Raw genomic sequence first — 23,448 nt, 5'->3', positions numbered from 1 at the left:
GCAAGGATACGTACCACACCCAGTTCCATATTGGCACTGGTGCACACAAATAATAGTAACTAGACTATTGGTGCCTCGTTTTGGTACTAAATGAATGCAGTCTCAGCCACCTGCAACAAGTGCTTGGTGGTGATATTGTGCAAGAAAAATATTGTAAGTAATGTAGCGTCCCAACAAGGGTTGTACGATATACCGGTACTAATAAAGTACCACGGTACTAATTAATTAAAAAAAAAAAGTACTATATTGCCTTTGAAAAACACCTGTATTTTTTTTCTTCATGGATATGATGGTACACCGTATATGAGCCAAAGGGCATGTGAGTCAACACACACACACACACACACACACACACACACACACACACACACACACACACACACACACACACACACACACACACACACACACACACAGAGAGCACTTTCAAGCGCAAACAGTGTAAAGACAGAAGAGGGAGAATGTACGTATTATGGCTTAAAAACAAATTATAAAAGTGAAGTTATAAACATTGAAGCGCAGCTCTGCAAGCGGTACTTTAAAACATAGCTAGCGGCTAATGTCCCTCTGCAGTGTTTTAGCTACTTCTAAACCACTAAATCTTCACCTCCATAACGACAAATAAAGTATGTTTCTTACACATATCATCCCTGCAGTACGAAAAACAGCTAAACATGCTTCACTACACACCGTAGGATGACGCTACAGCTAACCGCTAACAGCAAGCTAGTGCTCCTGAATGTAAACAAATGGGAGGATCTATACAAATATCGACTGAAACATTACCAAGTACAAGAGCCATAGTAAATAATCACAAAATCCTTTGTCATTTTTTTATTGTTTATAAACTCAGAAAATACTTCTCTGGAAACAGAAGGACTTTAGGTATGACAAAATATATGACCTGGCCTGTATACTTGGTATTGCATCAATACCCAAATAATAGTAACAACCAAAACATATGTAAATAAAGTATCCAAACAACAGAAGAATAAGTGATTATTACATTTTAACAGAAGTGTTAAAGACATGTTAAAACAGAAAGTAAGGAAATATTAACAGTAAATTAACTAGTAGATTAATAATCCTTTTTCTACCGCTTGTCCCTCATAATGTTGACAAAATAATACAATGAAAAATGACACAATGTTACTGCATACGTCAGCAGCCAAATTAGGAGCCTTTGTAACCCGTTTGCTTACTAACTACTAAATGAGAAGTTGTCTAGTATGTTCACTATTGTTCACTATGTTATTTAAAGGGGAACATTATCACCAGACCTATGTAAGCGTCAATATATACCTTGATGTTGCAGAAAAAAGACCATATATTTTTTTAACCGATTTCCGAACTCTAAATGGGTGAATTTTGGCGAATTAAACGCCTTTCTATTATTCGCTCTCGGAGCGATGACGTCACAACGTGACGTCACATCGGGAAGCAATCCGCCATTTTCTCACTTTCGTCGGTGTGTTGTCGGAGGGTGTAACATCAACTCCAAAACTGGACAGATCAGCTTTCAGGAAAAGAGAGCGGATGAGGGTATGTCTACAGAATATATTAATTGATGAAAACTTTATTCATTACTCGCGGTTTTACGTAAATTATTATACATAAACTGTGTTTACCAATAATTTAGCTTAAAAACATTTATTTTTTTCAATCATTCAAGTACATTCTGGTAGTCTTGTGTAATGCAGTATTTTGTGTCTATTTAGGTATGGTTAACCTGAGTGCTGAAATCGTGGAAAAATATATGTTCTTAGCGCGCCTGAAATGGGCTGTCTGCACTCTCAAAGTGCATGTTGTTGCCAAATGTATTTCATATGCTGTAAACCTAGTTCATAGTTGTTAGTTTCCTTTAATGCCAAACAAACACATACCAATCGTTGGTTAGAAGGCGATCGCCGAATTCGTCCTCGCTTTCTCCCGTGTCGCTGGCTGTCGTGTCGTTTTCGTCGGTTTCGCTTGCATACGGTTCAAACCGATATGGCTCAATAGCTTCAGTTTCTTCTTCAATTTCGTTTTCGCTACCTGCCCCCACACTACAACCATCCGTTTCAATACATTCGTAATCTGTTGAATCGCTTAAGCCGCTGAAATCCGAGTCTGAATCCGAGCTAATGTCGCTATACCTTGCTGTTCTATCCGCCATGTTTGTTTGTATTGGCATCACTGTGTGACGTCACAGGAACATTGACGGGTGTATATAACGATGGTTAAAATCAGGCACTTTGAAGCTTTTTTTTAGGGATATTGCGTGATGGGTACAATTTTGAAAAAAACTTCGAAAAATAAAATAAGCCACTGGGAACCGATTTTTAATGGTTTTAACCCTTCTGAAATTGTGATAATGTTCCCCTTTAATGACAAAGTCCTTTGAATCCAATTAGAAACGTATGTTTCATGTTAGATTTTTTTGTTCAAATAAAGCCAATAATGACATTTTGAGTGGTCCCTTTTATTTTGAAAGGTATCAAAAAGTATTGAAATACATTTTGGTACAAAAAAAAGGTAAACACTAGTCCCAACAGAAGCTTACAAAGTCTGACACTTAAACTTTATTGTCGAGTCATGACGACCTTAACACGCCAACAGCAGCCGTCATAACAACACTAGTGCCGCAGCCCTAGCTAGTACCCACAACTACAACATAGCACTTCCTCTGTATGCACCAATGACAGTTACGGCGAGCAAGGTTGGATTCACGAACCCCCAGAACAGGCACAATGCATTATAACGATCAGAACTTGTTAAATTAAGTCCTGACGTTGAGCAACTCAAACCTAACGTTGGAACAACATGCTTTTTGACGACGTTCAATCAATGTTGGGTTCTGACGTTGATTTGACCATGGAAATTTGGTAATTTCCCAACCAACAAAATGGATCCAACATCAGACATAAACTTTGTTTTCAATTTACAAACACAATTATTTTGCAACGTTGTTTGAAAGTCAGTTTTAAAGGACAAGTATGCATAATCAACATTGTGTCAATGTCTTGTGCCTGCTGAGCAAAACACTTCACCCTTGTTCCTGATGGGTCGTGGTGAGGGCCTTGCATGGCAGCTCCCGCCATCAGTGTGTGAATGTGTGTGTGTGAGAATGGGTGAATGTGGAAATACTGTCAAAGAGCTTTGAGTACCTTGAAGTAGGGCTGGGCGATATGGCCTTTTTTTAATATCTCAATATTTTTAGGCCATGTGACGATACACGATATATATCTCGATATTTTGCCTTAGCCTTGAATGAACACTTGATGCATATAATCACAGCAGTATGATGATTCTATGTGTCTACATGAAAACATTCTTGTTCATACTGCATTAATATATGCTCATTTTTTTAACTTTCATGCAGAGAGGGAAATCACAACTAAGTCAATTGACCAAAACTGTATTTATTAAACAGTTATCAAGCAGTGGCACAAACATTCATGTCATTTCCAAAACAGAAAGTGCAAGATTGTCAGAGACATTTTAAAACAAGCTACCATATTTTTCGGACTTTAAGTCGCAGTTGTTTTTCATAGTTTGGCCGGGCTCCAGTGCGACTTATATATGTTTTTTTCCTTTTTTATTATGCTTTTTCGGCAGGTGCGACTTATACCTACTATATACCTACTCAGTGGCCTAGTGGTTAGAGTGTCCGCCCTGAGATCGGTAGGTTGTGAGTTCAAACCCCGGCCGAGTCATACCAAAGACTATAAAAATGGGACCCATTACCTCCCTGCTTGGCACTCAGCATCAAGGGTTGGAATTGGGGGTTAAATCACCAAAAATGATTCCCGGGCGCGGCCACCGCTGCTGCCCACTGCTCCCCTCACCTCCCAGGGGGTGATCAAGGGTGATGGGTCAAATGCAGAGAATAATCTCGCCACACCTAGTGTGTGTGTGACAATCATTGGTACTTTAACTTTAACTTTTAACTTTACTCCGGTGCGACTTATACTCCGAAAAATACGGTATTAGTGCACTTTTGTGCATGATGTCACTAAGATGACATATCAAAACAACACTAAATTAAAGTGCACTTTTTGTACAGAATGCCACTACAATGTTTTAAAACAAATAAAGTGCACTTTTGTGCATGATGTCACACAAGATATTTCAATAAGTGTCAAATAAAAATTAGCTGCATAATAGGAAATCAAATAGTGTATGTCCTTTGCTATGTGGTAGGTTCCTGCGGACGCTATCTCCTTCTGTTGTTGACTATTTTTTTCATACGGTGTTGATCTGGAAATGGTTGCCTCGGCATTTTGTTGGTGTGGCATTGGCCGAGATGTTGACATGCGGAGTAAGCACTCTTCATTCTCTAGCGGGTGACTTTTCAAATGATGCTACATATTAGCAGTAACGCTACTTTTTGTAGCAACGCTTTTGCCCCACACTTGACAAATTACGGTTGTCTGTTCGACATATTGCCGCTTGAAGCCAAACCACCGCCAGACCATGAACCCCCTGCTGTTTTTCTTGGGAAGTAATTCTTCCTTCATTTGTTACCAGATTTGCACCTTCTTTCTCTCGTATTACCACTTGCACCACGGCTAACGTTACCCATGCCGCTACCTCTCTGCTCCGCGAGGGCGTATATGTACGTGATGTACGTAAGAAGGTGGGCTTGTTTTATGTCACTGTGAGAAGGAGAGACAAGAAAGAGTGAGAAGAGCCTGTAGTGTAATGCCCGCAGCTAAAAGCAACTGCGTAAAAACGTATACTCGAATATCCCGATAGTCATTTTCTATATTGCACAGAGACATACCCGCGATATATCGAGTATATCGATATATCGCCCAGCCCTACCTTGAAGGTAAAAAAGCGCTATACAAGTATAACCCATTTACCATTCATAACTCTACATTTGCCTGCATGTTCAATACTGAAGTGCAACTTTGTTTGTCAATACTTTATCTAGCCATTTTATTTATTGTTTTGGTTGTGTATATTTGAAAACCCCCAGCCCCTCCTTAACATAATTTATTGCTTTTGGTTTTGATTGCAAAATATTGCTAACAGACAACATAATACAACTATTATTATTATTATTATTTGTTTTATTTAACTTGGAGTTTTATAAGTTTACATCCCAATTAAATGTTAAAATATACAAGAAATACACGTTTATTGCATTTGAAAGGATATACATGCATTATTACATCAGTGGTTAATTTGGTTTAAAAAAATAATGGCAATATAATTGTTTGTTGGCAATAATGTCAATATAGCGTTGAGCAAAAGTTGTTACAGCACCGGCCCAGGCCTACAGGTACCTATTTCCTGAGTGTGTAAGCAATACCAAAAACGACAAAAAATTATTTGACAATAATACCATATCAATCTAATCACTGAAGTCTAGAGCTGAAACGATTCCTCGAGTAACTTGAGTAATTCGATTACAAAATATTTTCGAGGAATTTTCGCTGCCTCGAGGTGTCAAGTTTTTTTTTGTTTTTGTTTTTTAATACGGCATTTTGCCTCGTTTAGAAGTCAAAGCTCACGTTTCACACGGACTGTTTAGGTATTGCACAGCGTGTTTACGTCAGATCATACGCCCCCTGCACTGCACAACACCCCTCCTTTAAATACGCTTGAGTTTAGTAAACTTTTTCGCCGACATTACTCGCAATGGCATACACCGCAGAAAGCAGTGGACAAGAGCCATAGCAAAACGAGGGAATTAAGAAGCGACAAAAGTTGTCTAAGGTGTGGGAACACTTCACACTAAAATCGAAGGAAAACGCAGTCGTATGCAAACATTGCAAAGTGGAGGTCGCATACCACAATAGCACAAGTTCGATGCTGTAGCGCCTGTCGAGAAAGCATCCGATTTGAGGGACGTCCAGAGGCAAGGTAAGTTATCTATTATCAAATGTAAACGCAAAAGTTGTGTTAGTAAAATAAGTGTTATTCATTATAACCAGGATGTGTTCTTTCACTCCCGTGAAGTCATCAAATGCTGCCAAAAGGTGTTGAAAACTAACAACGCTCTTCGAGCTGTCGTGTTCAATTAGCCTTTCATTAGTAACCACGCGAAAGTAGTCGTGCAAAGTTATTCCGGATATTTAAGTCATGCAACCACATGCTACTTGGATAGCTTGCACTTGCCCCCACTATAGTCTCTATAGCATAGGCGCCGATCTACATTTCTGCCTGTGGGTGCTCGGACGGGCGGTAAATCTGACGCTACTTTTCTGAACATGCGCGGTTTTTGCTTGGTGGTGACTTACCACTGGTTGCACAATTCAAATGCAGTATTAAAGGCACTTTTTATGTTTGATATAATGAAAACTTTTCTTGTTTTATTTGTGATACTAAGAATATAGTTTTATTTTAACTTTCTCAGGGAATATTAATTTTGAACTAATTTTATATATATCAAACATGTTATGATGGCAAAATGAACATTGATTACTATTTTGCATGTCAAGAATGCGGCAGCACGGTGGAGGAGGGGTTAGTGCATCTGCCTCACAATACGAAGGTCCTGAGCAGTCCTGGGTACAATCCCGGGCTCGGGATCTTTCTGTGTGGAGTTTGCATGTTCTCCCCGTGACTGCGTGGGTTCCCTCCGGGTACTCCGGCTTCCTCCCACCTCCAAAGACATGCACCTGGGGGTAGGTTGATTGGCAACCCTAAATTGGCCCTAGTGTGTGAATGTGAGTGTGAATGTTGTCTGTCTATCTGTGTTGGCCGTGTGATGAGATGGCGACTTGTCCAGGGTGTACCCCGCCTCCCGCCCGAATGCAGCTGAGATAGGCTCTAGCGCCCCCTGCGACCCCAAAAGGGACAAACGGTAGAAAATGGATGGATGGATGTCAAGAATGCAATGAACTGTATTGCATTCTTAAAATTTTAAACCGTCGTCATTATTAAGTGGTTTGTCTTTTTATTATTGTTTATGTATTGTTGGCAGGTTGAAAACAGCTCAGCGGATTTGCGTGGAGAAACCACTATTTAAACGGCACCGTATAATAATCATCAAAAACGTACGAGAGACAAGAACTTTGTTTATGCGGTCACACCACACAGCACATAGGGCTGTGAGCGCACCTGTTTTTATTAGCACACACAATTTGGCACAAGGTACAATCAGCCACGGACGCATTTCATCTGTGGGTGTCAGCCTTCAATAATGAAAACAGGCGTTTAGGAAATAAAAGACAATTAGGCCAAACGCAATAATTGAGGGCACATCTTAACATGTATAATTAGACCTTAATTAAGCAAAAATATTGCTCCGGCCGGCTGCACCAAATAATGAAATAAATCAATTTCATAAAGTGAAAATACAAATAAGACAACAAGAGAAGTATCCCACACTTCTCTTTTGTAAAGTAAATTTGTACAGCCGATATGGGCATATACATCAACAATATGATTTGCCTGAAAAGCTGGACAGAGAAAAAAAAAAAATAAAAAACTAATCAATAATATGATTTATTCGATTAATAGATCGGGATATTCGATATAATACTCTGTTACTAAAATATTCTATAGCTGCAGCTCTACTGAAGACTATACTATTCACTGATACTATACTTGGTATCACTACTGTCGATATTTGTATTGTTCTGCCTAACAATGTTTTTATTTAAGAGCTCAAGCTTCGCAGTTAGCATGGCTTATTGTATTCACCTACCATGTGTAGTGCAGCATATTTAGCTATTCCTCATCCTCCAGTGATATATTATTTGTAAGAAACAAAGTTTATTGTCGCCATAAAGACAAGGATTGCTGATTTAGAAGCGGCTTCGCATTGTGAAGGGGTGTTAGCCGCCAGCTCGCTAACTGCATTGCGTGAAGGACGCAGTTGTTGCTTGTCAGATTTGCGGGACACAGCTAGAATGTGTCATCAATATGCATTGTCACGACATGACGATTGTATTAAAAGCTCTATCGTTGGTCACGTTTATATAATTTACATTGGATATGGTCTATATCGCTCAACTTTCATCTTCTGCTAATGTGTTTGTCAATGACCTTTGCTGGTAAAGTGAATACTCCGAGCAGTCATCGAAATGTAGAGGTCTACAGGAGAAGCCACTCAGCAATTTCCCTTGAAAACTGCCCCCCAGTTTCCCTGAGACCCATCAATGCCTCTCACGCAATCTCCTCACTTACCCCGACACTAAACACAATCTGTCCTGCGGCCGCAAGTCAGGTCGTTTACACTCAGCTCAAACAATCATGCACAGTTATGTTCCAACTCCTGCTGTTGTGGGGCCAATTTGTATTTTACGTAATCAAAACACATCTTGATGCTCAGTAAACAATATGATCAGCAATAAGAGAATAAAGGAATGAGTGTATGATTAAAAAACTGTACAGGGCAACCCCTGCAAAGCTTGCAATGTTCATTCGGTCACTGTGTGAGCTCTCCTGTCTGACTCGGTGACTACACTTCTAGTGAGTCATCGCCATAGTCGCATCTTCATTGTTCTGTCTTTCAGCTTCTATCACCTCCTCGGGTTCTGGAAACAGTGCTGTCAGGAATAAATGCAACACGTATTGTTGTCTGATCCGCAAGGCCAGGCTTTTTACTAACCTGGATTTAGTCTCAAAAATAATTTTTACTGGCCCTTTGATTAACAAATATTAATCTCATCTACTTATTTACAAACCCCCGTTTCCATATGAGTTGGGAAATTGTGTTAGATGTAAATATAAACGGAATACAATGATTTGCAAATCATTTTCAACCCATATTCAGTTGAATATGCTACAAAGACAACATATTTGATGTTCAAACTGATAAACATTTTTTTGTTGTTGCAAATAATCATTAACTTTAGGATTTGATGCCAGCAACACGTGACAAAGAAGTTGGGAAAGATGGCAATAAATACTGATAAAGTTGAGGAATGCTCATCAAACACTTATTCGGAACATCCCACAGGTGAACAGGCAAATTGGGAACAGGTGGGTGCCATGATTGGGTATAAAAGTAGATTCCATGAAATGCTCAGACATCCACAAACAAGGATGGGGCGAGGGTCACCACTTTGTCAACAAATGCGTGAGCAAATTGTTGAACAGTTTAAGAAAAACCTTTCTCAACCAGCTATTGCAAGGAATTTAGAGAGTTCACCATCTACGGTCTGTAATATCATCAAAGGGTTCAGAGAATCTGAAGAAATCACTGCACGTAAGCAGCTAAGCCCGTGACCTTCGATCCCTCAGGCTGTACTGCATCAACAAGCGACATCAGTGTGTAAAGGATATGACCACATGGGCTCAGGAACACTTCAGAAACCCACTGTCAGTAACTGGTCGCTACATCTGTAAGTGCAAGTTAAAACTCTCCTATGCAAGGCGAAAACCGTTTATCATCAACACCCAGAAACGCAGTCGGCTTCGCTGGGTCTGAGCTCATCTAAGATGGACTGATACAAAGTGGAAAAGTGTTCTGTGGTCTGACGAGTCCACATTTCAAATTGTTTTTGGAAACTGTGGACGTCATGTCCTCCGGACCAAAGAGGAAAAGAACCATCCAGATTGTTATAGGCGCAAAGTTGAAAAGCCAGCATCTGTGATGGTATGGGGGTGTATTAGTGCCCAAGACATGGGTAACTTACACATCTGTGAAGGCACCATTAATGCTGAAAGGTACATACAGGTTTTGGAGCAACATATGTTGCCATCCAAGCAACGTTACCATGGACGCCCTTGCTTATTTCAGCAAGACAATGCCAAGCCATGTGTTACATCAACGTGGCTTCATAGTAAAAGAGTGCGGGTACTAGACTGGCCTGCCTGTAGTCCAGACCTGTCTCTCATTGAAAATGTGTGGCGCATTATGAAGCCTAAAATACCACAACGAAGACCCCCGGAATGTTGAACAACTTAAGCTGTACATCAAGCAAGAATGGGAAATAATTCCACCTGAGAAGCTTAAAAAATGTGTCTCCTCAGTTCCCAAACGTTTACTGAGTGTTGTTAAAAGGAAAGGCCATGTAACACAGTGGTGAACATGCCCTTTCCCAACTACTTTGGCACGTGTTGCAGCCATGAAATTCTAAGTTAATTATTATTTGCAAAACAAAAATAAAGTTTATGAGTTTGAACATCAAATATCTTGTCTTTGTAGTGCATTCAATTGAATATGGGTTGAAAATGATTTGCAAATCATTGTATTCCGTTTATATTTACATCTAACACAATTTCCCAACTCATGGAAACGGGGTTTGTATATCCGTACATTAAGCTTCTCAAAATCCAATACAATTTACAAGCAAGAACGCAAGGGCATTTAAAGCACATAAGAAGCCGCTATCTGAAACATTGTTAAATATATGCCAAAACCAAAATACATTAGTAGAGATTATGGAACATCGCATCTAGATGATGTTTTAAAATGATGTAATGCACTCATTTGAAACTGGTACAGTATCACTCAAAGTGAATACACCCTCCACATTTCAGCAATTATTCTATTATATATTCTGCTATAGTAATGAAACTTGGATATAACTTAGTTTTACAGTAGTCAGTGTACAGTTTGGAAAACTGTATAGACGTACTGCAGGGCTAAAACGAATTAATAGTAAACTAGTAAATTAAACATTTTGATAGTCAACTGGTCATCGACTACCAGAAAGATGAGTTGGCTAATCGGATTATCAAGCGTATTCAGTCGCTCTAATTAAGCCATTGGCTTTTAAAATTCAGTTTTAAATAATTTCAGTTATGTGCTACCTTCTGTAACAATAAAGATGACTACTTCATTCAGTGATACTTACTGATGCTAGTCTTGGTCCGATATATCAATTTATTCAAGTTTTTGTTGCAGACAATTAAAAAAATGTTTTGCTCCAGCATACTTTTTACCCCCAGGAGCTTCCGTAGCTTGCACCTTACTTCCTTAGCGGCACACCTAACAAAACATGGCTAATGTTAATGCTAACCAGAGCAAGACGTTTGCTCCACAGAAAAATCATGTCAGTACTTAGGTTTTGCGGCAACAGGCGTGGAACGAATGACAGCACAGAGCAAAGTGTTTAAAAAAGGTAGAAGCACAACAAACTTATTCTTGCATTTCAAACTGAAGCATCCAGCCTAGGGTGGGAAATACAACTCAAATACAACAAGGCAAACAAGACTGTGGTTGAATCATTTACACCAGGTATGAATGATGATCAGTGTTCTGAAGTAACGTAGCATTATACTTCTGATGTGGTTTTATGTAAACATGTCAACGTCAGAAACACAGCAAGGTCAATGCAGGAACTATCCTTTTACTAATGAAAGAAACAAACAAGAAGTAAACACGAAAATGACCTTGATATCAAATCGAAAGAGGCAACATCACACACAGCAGACAATAAACATGCACAAAACTACTACTATATATGAGGGGACAAATCAATGATTGAAGTGACAAGCTTCAGCTTGCAATCCAAACAATACCCCCTTTGTGGGCCGTAAGATGTGACAGCCATGGAAGCACATTCAATCTCTTTATTAACTAGTGCTAACACAATGCAGTGAAAAGATTCAACATAGCTGTTTTAACTACCAACAAATTGCCACTGCTAAGTTAACACACACAAGTGACGCCACTTGGCAACAGGCACGGCCGTTTAAAGGCACACAAGCACACTGCTTTAATATGAAACATCTCTCAACTGCACAGGTCAGATATTAGAAGATTTTTATTTTATTTTTAAGTCACATTAATTTCTTACTATAGTATTTAATTAAGTTTATGACAGAGTAATTATGTTAGTAATTCAATTATTCTTCGGAAAAGTAACGAGTAACTATAATTACTTTTTTTAAAGTAATTTTCCGAACACTGATGATGATACCATGTATGATGAGAAGGAAGCACAGTGGAGAACGATCGCTAAAGTAGTCGCTCTGCACACCGCCAAGATGTGTGAATGAAAAAGCCGCGTTTATCCACTTGACTTAATAAAACTAAAGTCCTCTCAGTGTTTTACTATAGTCTTATCAATGTTTTACTTAAGTATTTGCATACAACGTATAATACATTTTATTTATAGAAGTAATTTATTCAAGACCGAAGTTTCAAGTTTTCACTTTATTAATCTCAATGTTGGAGAATAATTATTTGCATGCAATATTACATTTTTGTTAAAAGAAGTATTTTATTCAAGACAGAAGTATGTTTTCCTCACAGAAAGCACTGAATTCAGTTCTTTGAAAATGATTGCTGAAAAAGTGCAATTCATATCTGGTCTAAGGCTGAAACGATGCGTCGACGTAGTCGACGTCATCGGTTACGTAAATACGTCGACGTCATTTTTGTGCGTCGGCGCGTCGCATATTTACGTCACACCACTGTCATGGCGGAGCGCAGAGCAAACGATGCGAGCGAGGGGAAAAAAACACGCCAAAAGTCGTCAAAAGTGTGGGAGTATTTTAATAAACGGCCTAATAATGTTGTTTTATGCACACTGTGTCGAGCGGAAATGGCGTATCACAGCAGCACAACGGCTATGAACGAGCATCTAAAAAGAAAACATCCGACAGCGTTCTTCCCATCACCATGTCAATCATCCGCGTGAGTATACGTTGTCATCATTACACAAAAACATGAATGTGTCATTTGTATCTGCGTTGTAAATTCATAAACTAAAGCACCGTTTTGCTCTGAGAGGCGCGTTTGGCGTGCCTGTTCAGTGTTTACAAAGACGCGCTCCTCTTTAACGCTAACGTTAATAAGTTGTACAAATACCTTTTACAACATTAACAGTTACATATACTATCTTTAACGCTAACGTTAATAAGTTGTGCAAATACCTTTTACAACATTAACAGTTACATATACTATCTTTAACGCTAACGTTAATAAGTTGTGCAAATACCTTTTACAACATTAACAGTTACATATACTATGTACAAACGAACAATTAACTTCACTTTAATCATACTATCATTGTTGTGTTATTAAACCAATTTAACAAGATAATGTGTGTAGTTTAATTAACCTTTTGTATTAAAGTAAGCTGTATTTGGGTATATTTAAAATGAAAATTAATTGTTGTCTCTTATGCTGCAGCAAACGACAAAGCAGTGTCCAGGATTTTTTTCCAAAGAGGCATGGGACTGAATGCACACCCCAAGTGGCCGCTGACCTGACTGATGGTGTCCTGGAAATGATGGTCATAGACATGAGGCCATTAAATATGGTAGAAGGGGAAGGGTTTCAAAAAATGATCAAACGGTTTCACTCTGGCTATACACTACCATCAAGAACCCACTTCACTAAGCTTATGGAGCAAAAATACACAAAGAAAATGAATGAAGTCAAAGCAATCCTGAAAAATGTGAAAGGAAAACTGACACTCACAACTGATGCATGGACAAGTATGGCCACTGAAGCTTACCTTGGTGTCACCATTCACTTTGTTAATGATGAGTGGGAGCTTACCTCAATTAACTTGACAACAATGCCCCTCAATGAAAAGCACACTGCAGAAAACATTGCCTCTTGGATTGAGGATGTTGTCAATAAGTTTGAAATAAACATAAAACTAGTACAAGTCATTGTACATGACAATGCTGCAAATGTTGTTGCAGCTTTAAGAGTTCTTGAGGAAAGACATGGTGTTTCATCCCTCAGATGTGTTGGCCATACTCTACAGCTTGTAGTTAACCATGCTCTAAAGGACAACCACATCAGCAGAGCTTTAGGAGCAGCAAGAAGTTTGGTCGAGCACTTCAGAAAAAGTGAGCTATCCAGTACAAAACTAAAGGTTAAGCAAAAACAAATGGGTTCTCCAGACCACAGCCTCATACAAGATGTGTCTGTGAGATGGAACAGTTCCTTTTACATGATTAGTCGCCTGCTTGAGCAGAGGTGGCCAATAACAGCAACTCTGTCAGATACGGAGGTCACTCAAAGAGGGAAGCATTTTCTGGATCTTAAGGCTGACCAGTGGAGCTTGCTTGAAGAACTTGAACAAGTTCTGAAACCTTTTGAATGTGCAACTGTGTACCTGAGTGGAGAATCTTATGTAACAGTTTCCGCTGTCCCTCTGCTGGTCAAAGGGCTTCGGAAGGCTACACAAACTGCTTTTGAAAATGCATCAATCAAGTGTTTCCAGGTCACTGCTGCACGTGAGATAACATCCAGGTGGGAAGCCGAGACCACATTCAAAGATGATGGACCAAATGTGTGCATATTAGCAGCTGCACTTGACCCACGATTCAGGAAGCTGAAATTCCTGACTGCAGATGAGTGTTTAAAAGTTCAATACAAGCTGCATGCAATAGTTCTGGAGGAGAAAAGAAGGGAAAAGGAGACACACGCTCAACAGGGCACAGCAATGCAAGTGGAAAGACCAGATGCTGACAGGCGGCCTGTATCTTTACTAGACACACTTCTTGGCTCAGATTCAGATGAACTCAGCAACAATGAGGAAGACAACAATGACAGTAATGATGCTGAAATGGTCAGAAACGAGTTAGTGTCTTATTTTGGAGAATCCCCCATTTCCAAGGATGAAAACCCATTAAAATGGTGGAAAGAACATCAGGCAAGGTTTCCAAATCTGGCAATGCTGGCTCGGTCTTACCTCTCAGTTCCAGCCACATCGACCCCTTCTGAGCGCCTATTTTCAGCTGCTGGGAATATTGTAAACAAGAAAAGAACCAGCCTCACCCCAGAGCATGTAGACATGCTAACCTTTCTTCATTACAACTGTTAGTCACTCACTGGAATGAGTAGAATTGGTTATAGTGTACTGTGTTGGACTGGATGTTTATTTTGCACATTTTAAAAGCAATACTTAATTTTTACAGTGCTCCAGAATATTTAGATTGGCACAAATGTTTACAGTGTTACAGAATGTTTTGCCATGTTTTCAATGTTGACTGAGTGGCCATACTTTTTTTTTTTGTAAATAAAAGCCATGCCTTTTGAAAAAACTGGCCTAAATTTATTTTTTTCATCTTAATTTTAAATAAAAAAAATAATCGGTAAAAGGAAAAATAATCTATAGATTAATCGAAAAAATAATCTATAGATTAACCGATTAATCGAAAAAATAATCTATAGATTAATCGATAGAAAAATAATCGTTAGCTGCAGCCCTAATCTGGTCTAAAAAGGAAAGTTGATTACACAAACTAGAATTTTGCTATGAGTAAGATGCAGTCTAATTTCAAACTACTAGTTTTTGATCTAAAAAAAAATATATATATATATATATATATATTTTTCTGTCATTTATGTTCTTTGGTTTCTTTAAAAAGTAGTGAAAAAAAAGAAAATTTTACGGGGAAAAAAATCTAACATTGTATTTTTAGGCCATTTTGCCCAGGCCTAACTGATACGGTAACTGTTCTGATAATTTGGCTATTACAACATTATAAACATACATGTGTCTGTTGAAAAGCAAGGACAGCTGATAAACACAAAGAATCACATTTGTATGTAAACGAAGTAGGGTAAACATACCAGCAACAACAAACAACTAAACACCAAACATATCCTTGAAGTAAAGAGCATTTTGTGATGACGTGTTTGAAAATAAATTGTTGTTGCTTATTATAAAATGAAACAAGCTACAATATTCCTTGCTGAATTTTGGAGTTTAAGTTGCCAAATATGTAAGCAGTCCTTGCATCTAGAAATGGAAAATAAATAACTTGAGGTGGTTTATTGATATTCTCCAGAATGGTTTGACTGTCAAACTAAGCACACAAGGAAAGTACATCAATATACAAATGAAGTGCACATACGTGTAGGAATCCCGTTAAATTAATAATACAGTTTAGAATAAACTGGAAAAAAAGACAATACAATTATAGAGGAAGGTTGGCACTAATGCCGCTAGCTTAATGTTAACATATAAGAGACAAGCTCATTGACAGGCTAACAAAAATTAGCATTCACACTAGGTCTGGGCGATATGGCCTTTTTTTTAATATCTCGATATTTTTAGGCCATATCGCGATACACGATATATATCTTGATATTTTGCCTTAGCCTTGAATGCATATAATCATAGCAGTATGATGATTCTATGTGTCTACATTAAAACATTCTTGTTCATACTGCATAAATATATGCTCATTTTAAAGTTTCATGCAGAGAAGGAAAACACAACTAAGTGAATTTAGCAAAAGTGTATTTATTAAACAGTTATTAAGCAGTGGCACAAACATTCATGTCATTTCCAAAACAGAAAGTGCAAGATTGTCAGAGACATTTTAAAACAAGCTATAAGTGCACTTTTGTGCATGATGACACACAAGATATTTCAATAAGTATCACATAAAAATGAGCTGCATATCAAATAGTATATGTCCTACGGTGTTGATGTGGAAATAGTTGCTTCGGCATTTAGTTGGTGTGGCACCGAACGGAGATGTTGACATGTAAAGACATATTCTCGCTTGAAGCCAAACCACCGTCAGACGATGGACCCCGTGCTGTTTTTCTTGGGAATTAATTATTCCTCCATTTGTTACCAGATTCGCACTTTCTTTCTCTCGTATTACCACTCAAACCACACCGTTAGCTGTTAGCGGGAGCGTGTGACGTTGCTCACGTGATAGTATGTGATGTATGTAAGAAGGTGCGCTTGTTTTAAAGTCTCTATGAGAAGGAGAGACAGGAAAGAGTGAGAAACGCATGCAGTTTAATGTCTCGCAGCTAAAAGCAACTGCGTGAGAATGTATACTCGAATATCATGATATAGTCATTTTCTATATCGCACAGAGACAAACCCGCGATATATCGAGTATATTGATATATCGCCCAGCCCTAATTCACACTCACATTCATATCTATAGACAATTTAGAGTCTCCAATTAATCGAACATGCATATTTTTGAAATGTGAAAGGAAGCCAGACTACCCAAAAGAACCCCCCACCTCACCAGCGCTATACATGTTACCACTCCTCCATGATGACGCCATCTTGCACAATTTGTTTAGCTGTGTTAGCATGTTAGGAAAACTATTCCATGCATGCAAGTTTCTGTAGAAAGGGGATCATACTCTGCTTCGGAATCTCACAGCACAAACTGGAAATCATATTTCTCTTAAAAATCCGCAAATCCCTGGTGCTGGCAGCGCACATGCAGCCTTTGACCTTTACTTAATTGCCATCATGCTTGACTGTAGGAAAGACACAGTACCCGGTTTTATTTAGGATTCTGTCATTGACGAAAATAATTGCCAAAAGTATGTCTTATCATACAGCCAAGCATTGAGCCTTAAAATCTAGTGAGTTTACCCGCATAACATTCTGCTGAATTGAGTGCCGAAACAAAGAATCCCATGTGTTATTATGTTACCCTTTGGTAACTTGTGTATTGTTAAAATAAAGTGGATAGATACTGTAAGCATTTTATTTATCCATCTTGGATCACACATGGAATGCCAAATATTGCAGTGCTCTCACTCAACAATATTACGTCACACTGAAAGGCACATTCATTTGAAGAATCCAAATAATGCTAAGTTGGTGACTCAGTCTTGTTGTGTTATTGCTTGAGTACGACTGTGATTGTAATGTGTCTTTATTACAAAACCTGCCCGTGTTTGCCTGCTTTCAAACCCCAACCAAAAGTCCTTCTCTGTGGTTCTTTGCTAACGTACTCAATTACACATGTTTCTGCGCTTTTTTTTATTGACTACAAAATTAGCCATCCTGGGGCCGGAGAAAGTTGCAAGTGCCGATCGGAGGCGAGACCAAGACTACCTGTCTGCCCTAATTGTCCTGCATTGGCACCCTGCCGGTTTGGTGTATAGGTGCCCTAAATGCAGAAAAAGTGTTTCCATCATGCTTTTGCGAATTTTTTTTTATATCAAGACGTCTCAAAAAACACCTCATGAGAGTGCAAAAATGTTTTAGCGATATTTGAGGGGTTTTTTGACATATGGGTGCTTTTGCCATTTTTCCTTTTGTGATATTAAAGGGGAACACTATCACCAGACCTATGTAAGCGTCAATATATACCTTGATGTTGCAGAAAAAAGACCATATTTTTTTTTAACCGATTTCCGAACTCTAAATGGGTGAATTTTGGCGAATTAAACGCCTTTCTATTATTCGCTCTCGGAGCGATGACGTCACAACGTGACGTCACATGGGGAAGCAATCCGCCATTTTCTCAAACACATTACAAACACCGAGTCAAATCAGCTCTCTTATTTTCCGTTTTTTTCGACTGTTTTCCGTACCTTGGAGACATCATGCCTCGTCGGTGTGTTGTCGGAGGGTGTAACAACACGAACAGGGACGGATTCAAGTTGCACCAGTGGCCCAAAGATGCGAAAGTGGCAAGAAATTGGACATTTGTTCCGCACACTTTACCAACGAAAGCTATGCTACGACAGAGATGGCAAGAATGTGTGGATATCCTGCGACACTCAAAGCAGATGCATTTCCAACTGGACTGGACAGATCAGCTTTCAGGAAAAGAGAGCGAATGAGGGTATGTCTACAGAATATATTAATTGATGAAAACTGGGCTGTCTGCACTCTCAAAGTGCATGTTGTTGCCAAATGTATTTCATATGCTGTAAACCTAGTTCATAGTTGTTAGTTTCCTTTAATGCCAAATAAACACATACCAATCGTTGGTTAGAAGGCGATCGCCGAATTCGTCCTCGCTTTCTCCCGTGTCGCGTCGTTTTCGTCGGTTTCGCTTGCATACGGTTCAAACCGATATGGCTCAATAGCTTCAGTTTCTTCTTCAATTTCGTTTTCGCTACCTGCCTCCGCACTACAACCATCCGTTTCAATACATGAGTAATCTGTTGAATCGCTTAAGCCGCTGAAATCAGAGTCTGAATCCGAGCTAATGTCGCTATACCTTGCTGTTCTATCCGCCATGTTTGTTTGTATTGGCATCACTGTGTGACGTCACAGGAAAATGGACGGGTGTATATAACGATGGTTAAAATCAGGCACTTTGAAGATTTTTTTAGGGATATTGCGTGATGGGTACAATTTTGAAAAAAACTTCAAAAAATAAAATAAGCCACTGGGAACTGATTTTTAATGGTTTTAACCCTTCTGAAATTGTGATAATGTTCCCCTTTAAGTTTTGCGCATTTTAAGGGGTAATGGAAACGCAGCTATTGAAGATTTGTGCTGCCTTGTTTCACATCATGTCACCTTTTACCATCAGGAGATTTATAGGCACTAAATTAGTTTGCTTTTTTATTAGTCTATTTTTAAGGCTACATGTGAAGTTCTAGTTTACATGCTCTTATACGACTGTTGGCCATATGCAGTGTGCCTCTTATACACAACGGGGACGTTGTGGTAATTTCAGCTAGTTTAACTATGTGGGAATGTAAATACAATACAGTAGAAGAACCGAATGCTACATGTTAAGCTAGTGCGAATAACTTTCAAGTTCTGGATCTAACAGATAACAACTTTCCACTGCTATTTGGTGTTGTCGGTAATGTTTCATGTGTTTAGATGACACTTGTGATTATTACAATCATCAGAGAAATCCAAAAAGAGTGTCATTTTAGTCAACTGTTTGACTATTTAATATTAATACAAACTGCAGTAAATTATTTCAATTACTGGTTTACAAGTCAATAACGTTGTCTAGACTATTGAATTTGGATGTATAATTTTTACATCACTAAATAAAGTATGAATAACTATGTTGTTGTGGATAATCTGAATTAATGGAATGTCTAAGTCATGTGATCTACCACTATTTCTGACAATTAAACAAGTAGGTTTTTATTTTAACATACACTTTAAAAATACCGACTTATTTTTAGCTTTGATAGCTGTACTTTGGGCTTATTTGGCGTGATCTAACTACTGTCTTATACCTCTTTGCCTGCAAATAATGTAGAATGCCAGGCTGTGTTTGATTGGTAAAATTGAGTCAAGTGTCACTTGTGCTTTTGTTGGATTGGTCAAACAGAGTCATGTGACAATGAAGAAGGCTTGCTAACAAAAGCCTTAATCCAGAGATTGTAATTACGATACAAAACATATGTAACGATCAAAACAAAACTAAATGTAAGGGAATAAAAGTAGCGTTCCTTCTTCACAAAAATACTCAAGTAAAAGTATGTTGCATTAAAACTACTCTGACAAGTACAATTGATCCAGAAGGTTACTTAAGTAAATGTAACGGAGTATATGTAGCACGTTACTACCCACCTCTGATAATCACAACTATATATTCCAATCTGTGCAATAATACCATTACTTTTTAACGAATGGGGAATGGGGGAGTGAAGTATACCGTAAAGCAGGGGTCACCAACCTTTTTGAAACCAAGAGCTACTTCTTGGGTACTGATTAATGCGAAGGGCTACCAGTTTGATACACACTTAAATAAATTGCCAGAAATAGCCAATTTGCTCAATTTACCTTTAACTCTATGTTATTATTAATAATTAATGATATTTATCTTTGTGGAAACACTGATCATCTTAATGATTTCTCACAATAAATATATAGAAACAGATAAATATCAATATGCAACACTTTATTTTTATATTTTCTCTAAGTGCACATTTTTCAAATTGAACATTTTCAAATGATCACTTTTAAGACAGTCTTGTGAAATCACACTATCCCATTTTAACTAGCTAGCCACTAACATTTTTTAACAAATCATGAATTACTTTGTACCATGTTTGTACAAATAATAACTCATGTAAAATACAAAAGTCAACTCTCAAATTTTTAAATAAATCATGTCACACTTTGAACTGGACACCAAATCTGTTATCTGTTTCTTTGTCAGTTAGTGAAGACCAAGTCTTTAAAATATTTTCTTGGATTTTCAAATTCTATTTGAGTTTTGTCTCTCTTAGAATTAAAAATGTCAAGCAAAGCGAGACCAGCTTTCTAGTAAATAAATAAAATTTAAAAAATAGACCCAACTCACTGGTAAGTGCTGCTATTTGAGCTATTTTTAGAACAGGCCAGCGGGCTACTCATCTGGTCCTAACGGGCTACTTGGTGCCCGCGGGCACCGCGTTGGTGACCCGTGCCGTAAAGCAACACATTTGTAGTTTTTTGTGTGGCGTTCCTGCCACCCTGTGCAACATTGCTAAGTGCTAGTAAAAGCGATACAGACCCCTCAGGCCATGACAGAGGTGTCATTTAACTATTTGTAAGTCGATGCATCACCCCAATAACTATTAAAAAATAATTTCTGAAGGTTGAAAAGTTACTTACTGCTTCTTTAAAATATCATATAGTTAACGAAGAGAAGCAATATTTTACAAACATCTCTGAGTTTTATGGAGAGATGTTTTACACTACAGTAAACGGCAACCACAATAATAATAAAAAATGTGTTAGGTTTCTAACTGTGGCAATCAAAACTAACCATTATCTTAATACATACCTATTTATTTATAATCTGACTTCATACTGGAAAAGAGACAACTCAGAAGATTTGAAGGCATTCTTTAGACAACAGACTGATTATCTTAAACAGACAATTGGGATGAACAGTATACTATCCAAGGTGTTAGAAATTGCACCACAAATGCATGTACATGACTAATTTTCATACTTTTTTTTCTATATTTGTTCATCTAATATGGTGAGCAGTATGTCCACTCGCTGTGTGGCTCGCCATGTCAAACATGCAAGACCTCCCCCATATTCAGTGAATCTTTCAAAATCATGGTTGAAGTGACAGTTAACTGTGAACGTGTAAAGTGGTTGAGGAACAGCCTGACATGACACGTGTTGAGTCAATAGGGCAGCGAGAAATGCAACTCAACGTGGGTTGCAAGTTTTTTTTTTTAAGTGTGCATCCACTTCCTGTTTCCCTAAGCTGTTGTAGCGCAATGCAAGGTTTTCTTGAGTGCAGGAGTAGTGGGTGAACGAATGAATAAATAAACACATTCTGCTTTCTTGTCACATTCAGCAATGATGGCTTTGCAAACCCTCCATATGGAATAATTAAATAGGCTGCTGTGGGAAGGAGTGGGGTGTGGTTACCTATCAGACAATAGAGAGCAGACAGCAGACAAAACACAGCGACATTCGGATCCATACTGATCTGAGGTTATGTGGCGCAGACACATAATATAGACATGACAGCTTATCAGTCTCATCTCATAAAGACACCTGCACCTGTGAAGCCAAAATACACTTCATTAAACTAGGGAAGGGCATTTGATCTAATGTTCATGATGGACTAGAGCAGTGGTTCTTAACCTTGTTGGAGGTACCAAACCCCACCAGTTTCATATGCGCATTCACCGAAACATTCTTCAAGACAAAGTTATGTTTTTGGTAACACTTTAGTATGGGGAACATATTCTAAGTAACAAAGACTTAATTTAGAGTTATTTGGACACTAGGGGAACATATTCTAAGTAATAAAGACTTAATTTAGAGTTATTTGGTTAGGGTCAGGGGATTAGGGTTATAATATGGCCATGCCGAATAAGGCATTAATAAGTACTTAATAATAACTAGTTAAGAGCCAATATGTTACTAATTTGCATATTAATAAACAACTAATTAATGGTGAATATGTTCCCCATAATAAAGTGTTACCATGTTTTTTTACTGGTGCATAAAATGAACCGTGCATGAACATCACCTTGTTCAAACAACAAAACCAACACAGTGCATAAACTCACAACAAATTACACACCTGCAAACCAGTCAGCTGTTGCCATATCCGTAATATGCCGATAGGGAGAAGTTTGTATTTACACAATGAGTCGGGTGTGTTTTGACCTCCGCCGAACCCCTGAGGCCGACTCACCGAACCCCTAGGGTTCGATCGAACCCAGGTTAAGCACCACTGGACTAGAGTCATTAGATGAAAAATTAGTGATCAATTTATGGTTATTTTTCTGGATTTCTGTTCAATGGCGCTGGTGTGTTGATTATAATAATGTCTGGCTGTCATAGGCCCCATTCACACTGCATACCAAGTAGGGATGTCCCGATCCAGGTTTTTGCACTTCCGATCCGATACCGATATTGTTTTTGCACTTCCGATCCGATACCGATACTGGCCTATCCGAGCATGTATTAAAGTTTAAAGTTATTTAGCCTACTTAGTTGTCAGAATCATGTTGAAAAGGGTTTTAGTACCCTTGATAACAACTAGCCAGCTGAATTAGGGGAGTTTGAATAATACACAATGGTTGGTAACAAGAAACTGACCTGTTTATTCAAGGATAAACACAAAATAGACAAAATTATACATGACAAACAGAAATGGCATCATTGAACTAGGACTGGGCGATATGGCCTTTTTTTAATATTGCGATATTTTAAGGCCATATTGCGATACACGATATATATCTCGATATTTTGCCTTAGCCTTGAATGAACACTTGATGCATATAATCACAGCAGTATGATGATTCTATGTGTCTACATTAAAACATTCTTCTTCATACTGCATTAATATATGCTACTTTTAAACTTTCATGCAGAGAGGGAAATGACAACTAAAAAAAAACACTATTTTTTTCATACGGTGTTGATGTGG

At 38.3% G+C, this 23,448-nt stretch overlaps 1 protein-coding gene across 1 annotated transcript in view; it reads right to left on the bottom strand.

Moving 5' to 3' along the window:
• rhoq (ras homolog family member Q) overlaps window positions 1-23,448 on the bottom strand; it is a 47,732-nt gene that overhangs the window by 9,445 nt on the left and 14,839 nt on the right. The gene's annotated exons all lie outside the window — the stretch shown is intronic.

The sequence above is a fragment of the Nerophis lumbriciformis genome, linkage group LG02, assembly GCF_033978685.3.
Source record: "Nerophis lumbriciformis linkage group LG02, RoL_Nlum_v2.1, whole genome shotgun sequence".
NCBI lineage: Eukaryota > Metazoa > Chordata > Actinopteri > Syngnathiformes > Syngnathidae > Nerophis > Nerophis lumbriciformis.
The sequence above is the reverse complement of the archived record's forward strand: the minus strand, read 5'-3'. Positions and strand labels throughout refer to the sequence as shown.